This window comes from Ictalurus punctatus, chromosome 20, assembly GCF_001660625.3.
Source record: "Ictalurus punctatus breed USDA103 chromosome 20, Coco_2.0, whole genome shotgun sequence".
NCBI classification, from domain to species: Eukaryota; Metazoa; Chordata; class Actinopteri; order Siluriformes; family Ictaluridae; genus Ictalurus; species Ictalurus punctatus.
This window is the reverse complement of record NC_030435.2, coordinates 23520652-23536275: the sequence shown is the minus strand read 5'-3', so window position 1 is coordinate 23536275 and position 15624 is coordinate 23520652. Positions and strand designations below refer to the sequence as shown.

The 15624-nt window shown below is 35.2% G+C and overlaps 1 protein-coding gene across 5 annotated transcripts in view; it reads left to right on the top strand.

Annotated features, from left to right (window-relative positions):
- The window catches only part of st3gal3b (ST3 beta-galactoside alpha-2,3-sialyltransferase 3b), a 63273-nt gene that overhangs the window by 2170 nt on the left and 45479 nt on the right, over nucleotides 1-15624 (top strand). The window lies entirely within an intron of this gene.

Here is a 15624-nt window from a genome sequence, read left to right as displayed (position 1 = left end):
TAATGACATGCTTTTTAAAAAGTACAGCAGGGTGTGGTTTGAGATGCAGCCCATATATTTACTCAAAACTCCAGAAGATGTCATTATCCTGTGCGGTAATTGTGGCAGGGTTTTGAGAGGTGAGTGGAAAACTTCATGCGCGTCGATCTCATTCAAAGATAGCTCGGCGGTGTTGACTGTCGGCCGTGAGACGGCGTCTTTGTATCATCTGAATGTTTTGTTATCTGGTCCGTGTGCCTCGTAATCCTGTTTGATTTGTATACTCCAGCCTGATTTTAATTAACGAGCCAGCGTTATTTATTTATTTATTTATTTCCCGCGGTAGGGCACGATGACGTGTCTAGAACTGCGTCTGTTCAGACAGGTAAGAAGATCCTTGCCAGAACGAACCTGTTTGCTCCGATGGCTCGGGAATGTGGTGTTTTAGAGCAGATGGCAAAAATAAATAAATAAATAAATCCCACACACCGCAGCTTTAAATCTGTTTCGCAAGGCGCTAATCATCTTCTACACCCCGTGAAAGGGATGTTTATAATAGAAGACTAATGATAATAAACTGATTTTGAAACTGTTAAGCGTGTTTAGGGCTGCAGGATTACGGCCAAAATGATCATCCCGATTATTTTTGATCAACGTTGATTATTTATCACGATCGTTCACTGATTTTCGTGACAACATATTTTTATTTCAATAAACAGACCGCTGCTTTCGCCTCCACGTTGTGCTGCATTCCTGATAATGTACAAATCTTTGCGTCAGATTGATGGACTGATCCTTAAAGTGCATCATCTCGTAGAAGCAAATTATAAATCAAATTGTACACACATTATAGGATGAGTAAAAATGCCATCAACCAAATGAAAATCTGCATCAAACATAACAATATGCAACCAAACGAAAACAATTCAGGTGAAGTTTGAAATCACAGTTTTTTAAAAAATTTTATTTATTATTTATTTATTTTTTTAGAGATGGTAACATTAATGTGCCACAGTATAACACAAGTGGGCATGAGAAAACTTGAGCTGGTCAATTATGACAGAATTTAGGAACATCGTGTGAGCCGTGACACATTAATTTACCTTCTGATAAACTTAATCTGATATTTTCAGTTCATTTTACAGACTGTATACAAAAAAACAACAACAACCGTTAACCTGTTTACCTTGTAAACAAATACGATAAACCTCGGTGTTCAGTGTCTGAAGTCTGCTCCTCTTAAATATATTTAAAGCTGCACTATTAGACATTTCCACGGTCATGGTTCTGGGCTGGAGTCAGTTCTCCAACCGCTCTGTGTGTGTTGTGTATATATCTGAATAATCTCATATAGGATGTGACTGGGTGAGTTCATTTACCCGTCAGACGCACAGCGCTTTAGTTTACTGGTGTTCATTACGGACGCTCCGATCAGGATATTTACAGCCGATACCGATCCAGATACCAATCTTTTTTTATTTAAGCTTTAATCAGGAGGTCGTAAACAGTTAAATGTAATCTCTCTGCTCATGGTCACTGTTAACTGAGTTAAAATAATAGCAATGAGAAATACTGTTGGTTGATTGATAAATAAACAAGCATAAAATGTTTATTTTTAAATATCTTAAACAGTAAAGAGTCCTAATTAAAACGTAGATTAACGCAAAAATGATCCATGTTAGGATCTAGCGAACTAAGCTTCATGTCAGATTGATATTAAATGCAACCCATAGTAAATTTAACATTATTTCATTTCTCATTTCATTTATATTTTATGAAGTTATTATAATATCTATTTTTATACTAAATGATTTATTTATAACTAAGCACGTTTTCTGTCTTTACATTTTAGTAGTTTTCTGTTTGTTTGTTTATCAGTTGTTCCTTTTAGATCAGTTCCCCAGTACGGTGTTGCCACGCCTGCTGATAATCTTGTGTGTTTTGCGGGATTAAATAAAAAAAATGGAAACTGGAGTTGACTTTTCTGGTGATATCTGGCAACCTTAAGTGTAACTGAAGTGAATATGCTGTGTATTTGAGTTAGTGAAGAGCGTGAAGGAGAGCAGCGGCGTACTCCTTCTGAACAGTCGCTAATCTTGATTATTAAATAATTCCTCACCAATCATAAAGAAGTTTGAATCAATCCCACCTTGTAGCGTTAGCATTATTATTAATTTACTCCGCCCGACGCCGCTGTGTCTACACGAGCAGGTGAAAGTTCCGGTCATTTTGAGGGACCAATAAAAGATGGCGGTTTTGAGATCGGGAAGTCGAAGCAGATGATGTACAGAGTTACTCGTCATCATAATGGCTTCTCTGCGGTATTTCCACACTTGTTCGGTTGGCTGAGGAGATGAAAAGCAGTGTGAAAGCAACTGTTGCTGGGTGTAGATGTATTTTGGACTTCCTGTAGTTTTTATCCAGATTGTATTATACAACTCCAAACAGGTCGCTCGCACCGGTGTGAATAAATATTTATTCACAGTCGCACAAAATACTTTTCGGTCGCAAACACGAGTGAAATGGTCGCACTGTAGAGCCCTGAGTTTATCTGCAAAGTTTTTCAGCCTTTTCGGAGAGACGTTGTTGAGGGAACAACTGTTTAGAGCCGGTATTAAGCAAGTGAGGACTTGTTTGGTGGACCTTTCTTAACGTTACAGGTAACTATAAATGGATAAAAATGAGTTTAATTAATACAAAGCTTTAATGATTGGTGAATTGCTGTGGTATTAGAGGAGTACGGTACTTTGAGGGTACTTCTATGGACAAATTTCGACAAGTTTTGGAAGCTGTCGGTTCTCTAAACTATCGGTTTGGTAAATAATTGTCACTGCGGTTTTTCCTTTGAAATTGTCTGGGATTATCTGCAGATTAACATGTAAGATTATATAAAAAAGGAATGGCCTCTGTTTATTTTCACGACGCGGATCTGGTCGAATATGTTCTGCTGCTTTCTGCGATTTGTTCCAGACGAGTTGTTCTCCTCACAGGAGCGCCATTTTACAAGAGACGACGGAAATCTTTCGCTCATAAAGGTCCTTTCGCACCGAGTGCAAAACGATCGATCGATCTATCGCCCGGACGATCGGCGGCGCTGACCGAGAACGCATTTTACGCCTGCGCACTAGGTGGCGCAACCCACTCGCCCATCGTGAAGATGGGTACGCTAACTTTTCCCTTATTTTATTTTACGTGTATTCTACGCAGAAAGGGAGGCAGGGATTTTTTTTTTGTTTTTTTTTACAGCACCGTCAAGCTGTTTCAGACTGAACGTGAAATAGAACGCAGTAACACGGTAGTGGGTCAAAAACGCCTTTATTTGTGCAAGATAAATAAATAAAAATAAATAAGAACGCTCAGAAAACCGCTTCAGAGTCTTTCAGTGGCGTTTACAAGTCAGCCCTGATTCCACAGCAGCGTCTCCGGGCACGTGATCTAAAGCTCGAATCTAATTGGACGACACCCTGGACGGGGGAAATAAGCCGCTTTGTGGTGCCGGGAACGATCGCGCCCGGTGTGAACGTCTCCATACGGGATCTGTCGTTTCCATTCAAGAGCGTCAAACGTTGTGAAAGGACCTGATGTAGCGGAGACACTATGTTGTCTGTCGGGTTGTCGTCTGTCCGTCCGTCTGTCCGTCCGTCTGTCTGTTCTTCATGTTTGAAGTAAATTCGAAGTGTATTTCTGGCACGCTAATTTCTGACGAGAAGGACTAGATTCGTTGTTTGGTGAAGACGTCGCTGTTTGACTTTTTTTCTTCTTCTTCTTTTATCCTGTTTTTCCGTTATTATTATTATTATTTCAACTGTATGAAACTAATTCTCGAAGCAATTATAAATAAAATCGCCTGCTTTTTAAAAATGTATTAATATTGGTAAATATGAGTCAAGAAGGCTGTGAAAAAAATGTCTTTATTGTTTTAAACTTTTTTTAACAGGTTTATCCAAAAAAAAAAAAACAACAACAACCCCTTTGTCAAAGATAGGTGTGCAACAATTATTGGCACCCCTATGAATTCATATGAGGAAAAATATATAATTGAAGTATATTTCCCATTGATGTTTTACTGTAAAAAATAAATAAATAAATAAATAATTCAGTACACCTGAGAGACTAGGAACAGGAAATATTCAGCTATTTAGGACTCTTTGTCGGACACGTGCTAATAATTATGTTCAACGTGTATGTAATTAAACCCGAAGATAAACTGGTAGCTGTAAGCTTCCTGCAATGTCTAAGCCTCACCCTTTAGGCAGAGGATTTCCGCAGCATGCGGCTCGGAAGTGCTGTTGAGAAATCGTACATGTGTAGCCGATTACACCGACTGCACTTACTCAACTGTATAGGTCACACTTTAAAAAAAAATATATTTTAAAACACCCCTCAATACGAAGTGTACAAACACAAGCGTGCGTATGTAGCCGCTCCGAGACGTGTGCTGGGTGTCTAAAACAAGATCCTAAATAAGGAAGTGCATGTGGTTTTTTCAGTCTGTGGTAAAGCATGTTCTTAAACGTCTACACTAAGCCTGACGGTGTGAGAAAGGTGATGCAAGAACAGCACAGGACGTTATTCTCTTCAGCCCGAGAGTCCGTGATGTGTTCACGTTGATTTAATACGTCTACAACCAAAAAAGATATGACCAAAAAGCCAAGGTTTTTAGCGTTAAAGGCTATGAGCTGCACATTTAAAGACCGGTTCCACGGCTTCCGGCTCCGCAGACGGCACGAACGCTGCCACTCGCTGGCCCTCGGACAGCACAGAGCGGAAACTGCGGTTCTGCTAACCTCAGCAACCCCTGTTGAAATTGTGTCAGGGAAGTCTTTGCAAAAAATGAAAGAACAAAACGTCCTACTTTTTATCCGTTTATAGTTGCGTTTAATGTTTCACGAAACAAGTTAGTTCCTGAAAAATCACTGGCACTGGAGACTCCTTCCGTACACGTTACATGTCTCCGTCGCCATATCAACAGTTTGTTTGTTTGTTTATTTATTTATTTTAACCCGTTCATCGTCCGCCATACGAGTCACTGTGAACGAGCTGTTACCGTGGAAACTAGGGACGCACTGAAATTTCAGACGGGGAGCAAAAAAGCAGTTTCTGATAATTAGATCAAAATAGCAATTTGCAGTCTTTGCTCAGCTGAAGTTTCAAGAGGTGTGTACATCGCCCAAGCACTTGCCTATGACGGGTCTGATACACCACCTGAACGCAAGACATCCAATCTAATCCAATCCAATCCACTACAGTACAACACGCAGAGAAGCGCAAAGATGATAGTATTGATACTGTTGTGATGCGAAACGGTCTTCTAGAGCTATACTATACTAATACTATACTATACGGCTGCACAGTTAAGCGAACATCGATCTCGATTACGATTTTGACGGCCCACGATTAAATGAACATGATCGACTGCGATATTGACGTTTAAAGTTCGTCCTCCGCTCATAGAAAACTCCGCTGTAGATCAAATCGAGCGCTTCCTACACTTACAGCCAATCACCATGGGGTGGCGCAGGGATGACGTCATTTTGTAATGTCAAAACCCGGAAACGGTGTTAGCATTTTAGGCCTCAAGCTGCCAGTTTCGCTTCGGGCTCCAGCACTTTGCGCGAGGAGAAATCATGACATTAACATGTTGCTAAATGGCACTGCAGAGGTTGTCGGGGACATTAAACGTCATCACGCGAACAGGAAAACACTTTGCAGATAAACTCAGGGCTCTACAGTGCGACCATTTCACTCGTGTTTGCGACTGAAAAGTATTTTGTGCGACTGTGAATAAATATTTATTCGCACCGGTGCGAGCGGCCTGTTTGGAGTTGTATAATACAATCTGGATAAAAACTACAGGAAGTCCAAAATGTGTCTACTCAGAACAACAGTTGCTTTCACACTGCTTTTCACACTACTATACTAATACTATACTACTACTGTACTGTATTACTATACTAATACTATACTACTATACTAATACTATACTACTACTGTACTGTATTACTATACTAATACTATACTACTACTGTACTGTATTACTATACTAATACTATACTACTATACTGTATTAATATATTAATTATATACTATACTAATACTATACTACTACTGTACTGTATTACTATACTACTACTGTACTGTATTACTATACTAATACTATACTACTATACTTTATTAATATATTAATACTATACTACTATACTAATACTATACTACTACTATACTGTATTAATATACTAATACTATACTACTACTGTACTGTATTACTATACTAATACTATACTACTATACTAATACTATACTACTATACTTTATTAATATATTAATACTATACTACTATACTAATACTATACTAATACTATACTGTATTAATATACTAATACTATACTACTACTGTACTGTATTAATATACTAATACTATACTACTATACTAATACTATACTACTACTGTACTGTATTACTATACTAATACTATACTACTATACGAATACTATACTACTACTGTACTGTATTACTATACTAATACTATACTACTATACTAATACTATACTACTACTGTACTGTATTACTATACTAATACTATACTACTATACTAATACTATACTACTACTATACTGTATTAATATATTAATACTATACTACTATACTAATACTATACTACTACTATACTGTATTACTATACGAATACTATACTAGTACTGTACTGTATTAATATACTAATACTATACTACTATACTAATACTATACTACTATTGTACTGTATTACTATACTAATACTATACTACTACTGTACTGTATTAATATACTAATACTATACTACTATACTAATACTATACTACTACTGTACTGTATTACTATACTAATACTATACTACTATACGAATACTATACTACTACTGTACTGTATTACTATACTAATACTATACTACTATACTAATACTATACTACTACTGTACTGTATTACTATACTAATACTATAATACTATACGAATACTATACTACTACTGCACTGTATTACTATACTAATACTATACTACTATACTAATACTATACTACTACTGTACTGTATTACTATACTAATACTATACTACTATACTAATACTATACTACTACTGTACTGTTACTATACTAATACTATACTACTACTATACTGTATTAATATATTAATACTATACTACTATACTAATACTATACTACTACTATACTGTATTACTATACGAATACTATACTAGTACTGTACTGTATTAATATACTAATACTATACTACTATACTAATACTATACTACTAATGTACTGTATTACTATACTAATACTATACTACTATACTAATACTATACTACTACTGTACTGTATTAATATACTAATACTATACTACTATACTAATACTATACTACTACTGTACTGTATTACTATACTAATACTATACTACTATACTAATACTATACTACTACTGTACTGTTACTATACTAATACTATACTACTATACTAATACTATACTACTACTGTACTGTATTAATATATTAATACTATACTACTATACTAATACTATACTACTACTATACTGTATTACTATACTAATACTATACTACTACTGTACTGTATTAATATATTAATACTATACTACTATACTAATACTATACTACTACTATACTGTATTACTATACTAATACTATACTACTATACGAATACTATACTAGTACTGTACTGTATTAATATACTAATACTATACTACTATACTAATACTATACTACTACTGTACTGTATTAATATATTAATACTATACTACTATACTATACTACTACTATACTGTATTACTATACTAATACTATACTACTATACTAATACTATACTACTACTGTACTGTTACTATACTAATACTATACTACTATACTAATACTATACTACTACTGTACTGTATTACTATACTAATACTATACTACTACTGTACTGTATTAATATATTAATACTATACTACTATACTAATACTATACTACTACTATACTGTATTACTATACTAATACTATACTACTATACGAATACTATACTAGTACTGTACTGTATTAATATACTAATACTATACTACTATACTAATACTATACTACTACTGTACTGTATTACTATACTAATACTATACTACTACTATACTGTATTACTATACTAATACTATACTACTATACTAATACTATACTACTACTATACTGTATTACTATACTAATACTATACTACTATACTAATACTATACTACTACTGTACTGAATTAATATATTAATACTATACTACTATACTAATACTATACTACTACTATACTGTATTACTATACTAATACTATACTACTATATTAATACTATACTACTACTATACTGTATTAATATATTAATACTATACTACTATACTAATACTATACTACTACTGTACTGTATTAGTATATTAATACTATACTACTATACTAATACTATACTACTTCTATACTGTATTACTATACTAATACTATACTACTATATTAATACTATACTACTACTATACTGTATTAATATATTAATACTATACTACTATACTAATACTATACTACTACTGTACTGTATTAGTATATTAATACTATACTACTATACTAATACTATACTACTACTATACTGTATTAATATACTAATACTATACTACTATACGAATACTATACTACTACTGTACTGTATTACTATACTAATACTATACTACTACTGTACTGTATTACTATACTAATACTATACTACTATACGAATACTATACTACTACTGTACTGTATTACTATACTAATACTATACTACTATACTAATACTATACTACTACTGTACTGTATTACTATACTAATACTATACTACTACTGTACTGTATTACTATACTAATACTATACTACTATACGAATACTATACTACTACTGTACTGTATTACTATACTAATACTATACTACTATACTAATACTATACTACTACTGTACTGTATTACTATACTAATACTATACTACTATACTAATACTATACTACTACTGTACTGTATTACTATACTAATACTATACTACTATACTAATACTATACTACTACTGTACTGTATTACTATACTAATACTATACTACTATACTAATACTATACTACTACTGTACTGTATTACTATACTAATACTATACTACTATACTAATACTATACTACTACTGTACTGTATTACTATACTAATACTATACTACTATACTAATACTATACTACTACTGTACTGTTACTATACTAATACTATACTACTATACTAATACTATACTACTACTGTACTGTATTAATATATTAATACTATACTACTATACTAATACTATACTACTACTATACTGTATTACTATACTAATACTATACTACTACTGTACTGTATTAATATATTAATACTATACTACTATACTAATACTATACTACTACTATACTGTATTACTATACTAATACTATACTACTATACGAATACTATACTAGTACTGTACTGTATTAATATACTAATACTATACTACTATACTAATACTATACTACTACTGTACTGTATTAATATATTAATACTATACTACTATACTATACTACTACTATACTGTATTACTATACTAATACTATACTACTATACTAATACTATACTACTACTGTACTACTACTATACTAATACTATACTACTACTGTACTGTATTACTATACTAATACTATACTACTACTGTACTGTATTAATATATTAATACTATACTACTATACTAATACTATACTACTACTATACTGTATTACTATACTAATACTATACTACTATACGAATACTATACTAGTACTGTACTGTATTAATATACTAATACTATACTACTATACTAATACTATACTACTACTGTACTGTATTACTATACTAATACTATACTACTACTATACTGTATTACTATACTAATACTATACTACTATACTAATACTATACTACTACTATACTGTATTACTATACTAATACTATACTACTATACTAATACTATACTACTACTGTACTGAATTAATATATTAATACTATACTACTATACTAATACTATACTACTACTATACTGTATTACTATACTAATACTATACTACTATATTAATACTATACTACTACTATACTGTATTAATATATTAATACTATACTACTATACTAATACTATACTACTACTGTACTGTATTAGTATATTAATACTATACTACTATACTAATACTATACTACTTCTATACTGTATTACTATACTAATACTATACTACTATATTAATACTATACTACTACTATACTGTATTAATATATTAATACTATACTACTATACTAATACTATACTACTACTGTACTGTATTAGTATATTAATACTATACTACTATACTAATACTATACTACTACTATACTGTATTAATATACTAATACTATACTACTATACGAATACTATACTACTACTGTACTGTATTACTATACTAATACTATACTACTACTGTACTGTATTACTATACTAATACTATACTACTATACGAATACTATACTACTACTGTACTGTATTACTATACTAATACTATACTACTATACTAATACTATACTACTACTGTACTGTATTACTATACTAATACTATACTACTACTGTACTGTATTACTATACTAATACTATACTACTATACGAATACTATACTACTACTGTACTGTATTACTATACTAATACTATACTACTATACTAATACTATACTACTACTGTACTGTATTACTATACTAATACTATACTACTATACTAATACTATACTACTACTGTACTGTATTACTATACTAATACTATACTACTATACTAATACTATACTACTACTGTACTGTATTACTATACTAATACTATACTACTATACTAATACTATACTACTACTGTACTGTATTACTATACTAATACTATACTACTATACTAATACTATACTACTACTGTACTGTATTACTATACTAATACTATACTACTGTACTAATACTATACTACTATACTACTACTATACTACTACTATATTACTATACTAATACTATACTAGGGAAATTGTCCAAACTGGCACCTAGATGTGACCATAAGTAAATTAAGAGTAGGCTGTAATTAGAAAATAATTCGAGTTGTACAATGTGAGGTTTGGGTTTAGTTCAGTATTTTAGATAATTGTTTATCTGAAATAAAAGGATCCCTTGTTAATCGCTAACACACTCACCTGGTGAACATTTAGCCCCAAGAGATGAAAAGCCAGACTTTGGCGTGCTCGTTTGTCTGAGAGACCGAACTCTACCATGCTGTCGGAAAAAAGAGCGCGAGAGAGAGAGATGAAGGATGCTTGTGCATCTGATGAGAAAGGAAGAACGTAAAGGGGGAAGGAAGCGGCCTGATTTGAAATGCAAATGAGGAAGGATTACGGCAAATTCGTGCAAACGTTCCAGCAGATTTACGTCACGAGTCGATCTGGTCACGTGTCGAGAAAACGCACAATTAGCATACGGATGTAAATATAGACCAAAACCCACAACTTAAACGATATCATACGGAGTCTTCGAACGCCACGACTTTATCTTTCTGCCCTGCTTTCATTCTCTCCACCGCGAGTGTGTATTTCAGAAAGAAGATTTCTAACCCTAACGCTAACCCGACCCTAACCTGACCCCAACTCTGTCCCACACCGATCAGTCCTCCCGGGATTTTACGATCGCAGAAATTGACGCCAACTCTGCAATATTCAGAGGAGCTTGCGATTTTATTTAATTTTTCCAAAAGTACCGCAGATTTTCCGCAGGTTCGCTCCGAGACACGTCACGCCGCGTCGTCACGCCGAAGCCGTCTTCGATTCAACATAGAACATAAGTGTGGAGCTCGTCGTGCAGAGCCCACGCTGGAGTTTCAGAAGGTTCTAGAGGCGAGCGTCCGGGTTCTGGTGCTGTGTTCAGAGACGCTAAGCTGAACACTGAAGCGTTTTTTTGCATGAGCTGTGGAAGAGGCTGTTCTCACGCCAGGCCTCGCGCTAACAAGCATACAGCTTCGTGGGTGTAGCGGCGTCACATTCGTTCATTAAGGATGATAAAATATTTTGACCCGTTCTGACCAAACGAAACACTCAGAGAAATGAAATGGTTCCAGGAAGTTATATTCGTAGTGATGGTCATAAATCAGAATATTTTATTACAGATTAGTCACCCTCAGTGATAAACATACACCAAACCGATAAAGGTTAAAACTCCAGTATGTGAATTTGGAGGCAAATAAAAAGAAGAAGATTCGAGTTTTCTTTTTAATATCAGAAGGAAGCAGTCCTAGTTTTGGCTCGTTTACAGAGAAGATAAAGAGGCGCTGCGACGTTCGAGACGAATGCGCGTGAGAACCGAGCTCGGAAAGTACGAGTACTGTCAACACACAGTCCAGGGAGGAGATAAAGTTTTGTTTTTATTTTATTCGAAGGCTGGAAAAGTGCAAAATACGCTGGATTGTTGAAGTTCGTTAAAGACAACATGGAAGCGAAAGCGTCACGCTACTACGTGAAGTAGGACGTCCTGACGTGAAGTAACGTCCGCACGGCCTGTTGTTTTACCGTTTGGGATTTTTAACTGTTGTTAAATCTTGTTGTTTACAGGCAGATAAGTCTCTACATTTTGAAGGAAAAGGAGGAATTTACGATATAACATAAATATAATAACAAAACGAGCAAAACTCAACAGAAATGTTTATTCCACTGTTTTTATCCTCTCACGACCGGCACATTATCTGTCACGTAATGTAACGTTATGTGTTAAGCCACGCCCATTAACGCATTCGACTATTTTGAGAACTTTTGAGAAGATTTTGAGGGAAAATGGTGTTTTTGTTGTTGTTGTTGTTGTTGTTTTTAAATCTCTACTTCATGAAATTTTAAACGTCCGTTCCTTACTCTAAATTAGAAAAAGGCTGCAGAGGAATTTTCCCAAAATGGTGATTATTGTTGGATTGATGTTAGGTTTTTTTTGCTGAAACATGGCATAAAATTTTTTTTTATATAAATAAATGATTTTAGAAAAAGCAACTTGAGAGCGTCTTTCACAGTGAAATCATCAATTCAGCGAATTTTCGTTCTCGCAACATTCCAGACACGAGGTAGATTTTAGGTTTTATTAAGTATGCGAAGATTCATTGTGATATCTGTTTCGTGTTTTTTTTTTTTTGTCTTTTAAAGTAACTTGCAAGCAAAAAAGCACTCCTGTTATTCTAAATAATAATAATGATAAAAGCTGCAAGCAGCGTTTAACGGGGCCAAGCACCAATGGCGCAGCAAGCGTGATGCGGACTTGAAGAACAGGAAGTGGAGAAATAGAATGTACATAAATGAATATGAGGTTCAGAAGCAGAGCTGAGAATAAGATTGAACAGGAAATGAACAGAACAGAGGCATTTATTTGCAGGCCAAGTGGTTGAAAGGTTACTGCAACGCTGAGCAACCGAAGAAAGACAAATTCATTCCACAAACTTTTAAGAACTTTCCCAACACGGGAATCGAACCCAGGAGCTTTAGGATTAATGCTTGTTGTTTATCACAGTGCCCCACACATGTAATGACACCGAAAAAATTTTTTTAATTATGGACAATGTTTTCAAAAGTTATGTTTTTACCAAAAAAAACCCCCTTATATTTCTAGAACACTAGGTGGCACTGTGTTCAGATTTCTCAGGTACCTAGAGGACACGCTATGAATGATCACTGCGAAATTTTGTGCCGATATGTCAAATATTTTAAAAGATCGTACAATATATGACAAATTTCAAAACGGCGGACAGGCGGTTCGTCCGATCCCGGCACAGTTGTTATCCGCGGATTTACCATGACCCGGCGCCGTCCTCAAAATTCGGCATGGCCTCTCGCCTCGGATCACGCTGCTCACGAGGTCTACCAAATTTCGTTCCGACTGATCGAAGCACGGCCGAGATACGGCCTCTGGTCCGATCTTGGGTCGACGTCGTAAAATTTGCGACAGCATAACTTCTAAACAAATACGAATCTAAAAAAATGTGCTCAGTCAGGTTCGTCCAACTCTGTCCAAATGATCATCTGAGCCAATTCTGATAAGAATTGGACAAAATGTGAACGAGGAGTAAGGGAAGAACTGAATACTGTACATTTCAAAATGGCGACTACTTGTAATGGGTGGAGTTTGACTGTGAGATGTGGGATTGTGATCATCACGACGAGAGAAATCTGATCAACTCAATTTCTTTTCTCTAGGGCAACGTGTTCGACAATTATAACCACTTGAAAAGGGAATTTGTGAACTACTGGTGGCGCTATAGAGTTGGTCCTAGAGACCCCATAATTGGTACAGACACTATTTCATCATTTTACGGTTCATAGGGCTCCACAAACTCCCAGAAATATCCCAGGGAATAATAATAATAATAATAATAATAATAATAATAATAATAATGAGTAGAAAACAAATGGATTCAATAGGTGTCTACGCACCTTCAGTGCTTTGGCCCCTAATAATAATAATAATAATAATAATAATAATAAAAGTACCATTATTTCTTTCTAAAGTCTTTATACCCTGTAAGAATAAATGAATGTACAGAGCTGAGATGATGGACGGGATTGATTCACGTGAAAGCGCTCTATCACAGGGGCGCACGTGCACAATGAAACTTTGGGTCTGTTTACACTCGGACTCTTTCCAAATGTCCCGTTTACTCAGCTTTGTGTACACGCCATGCACTTTGCCCAGTCAATAACGCCGTCTGCGTTTTCCTCCCCACGCTGTTTACTCCACAGGTTAGATTTACGTCCTGCGTCTCACGTTACTTGCTCATCCTGCGGTCAGGTATACATAGTTCATGACGTTTGGCATCTGGTATTATCCTTAACCTGCGTCGACGTTCCCTCGCCGACCGCTCTCGCTCCTCTCTGGCGCGTCCTACGGGTCGTCGAGGATCTCGTGGGCGGAGCTCCATGAACGCGGGGCGGGATTCGTTTCGAGTCGTTCGAACCCGCGTCGTCTTACCTAGTGCACCTTTTAAAATAAACGTCTCCTCACGAATCAGTGATTACACACCAGTCCCCGCGAATGAGCTGTTACTATAGAAACGATAACGTGACACCTTCTGACCAATCAGAGAGCAGAATTCAGAAGCGCTGCAGTGTAATGTTAACGCACTAAGAAACGAAGTTCTTAAAGTGGCGGTTAAGTAGAGCAGGGCTTCGACCGTAAAATGCTTTCAATGTGTACTAGCGCCGTTACTCTAGAACCGCTGGTTCTCGCGGACGCTTGTTGGTCCGAGAGGTCGGAGATGAACGTCCAGACAGGTTCGAGCTGACAGGAAGGTTACAGTAACTCGAATAGCCACTCTTTACAACCGTGGTGAGCAGTATAAAAAGTATAAAGTATATTCATTAGGCGGCAGGTGAACAGTCAGATCTCGACGTTGACGTGTTGGAAGCAGGAAAAATGGGCAAGCGTTAAACGAGTGTTAAAGAATCTTTTCAGAGAACGTTTCCATCTTCTCACCGCTGTTTCCACGCCGTGTCAGTACAGCGCTCGGAGACGCCGTAAATCTTCAGCCCGGAGTTTCCATATTTCTTCCTCTCCTTGACATTTACAGCCCAGCTCCAGAATTATTGGCACCCTCGATAATGCC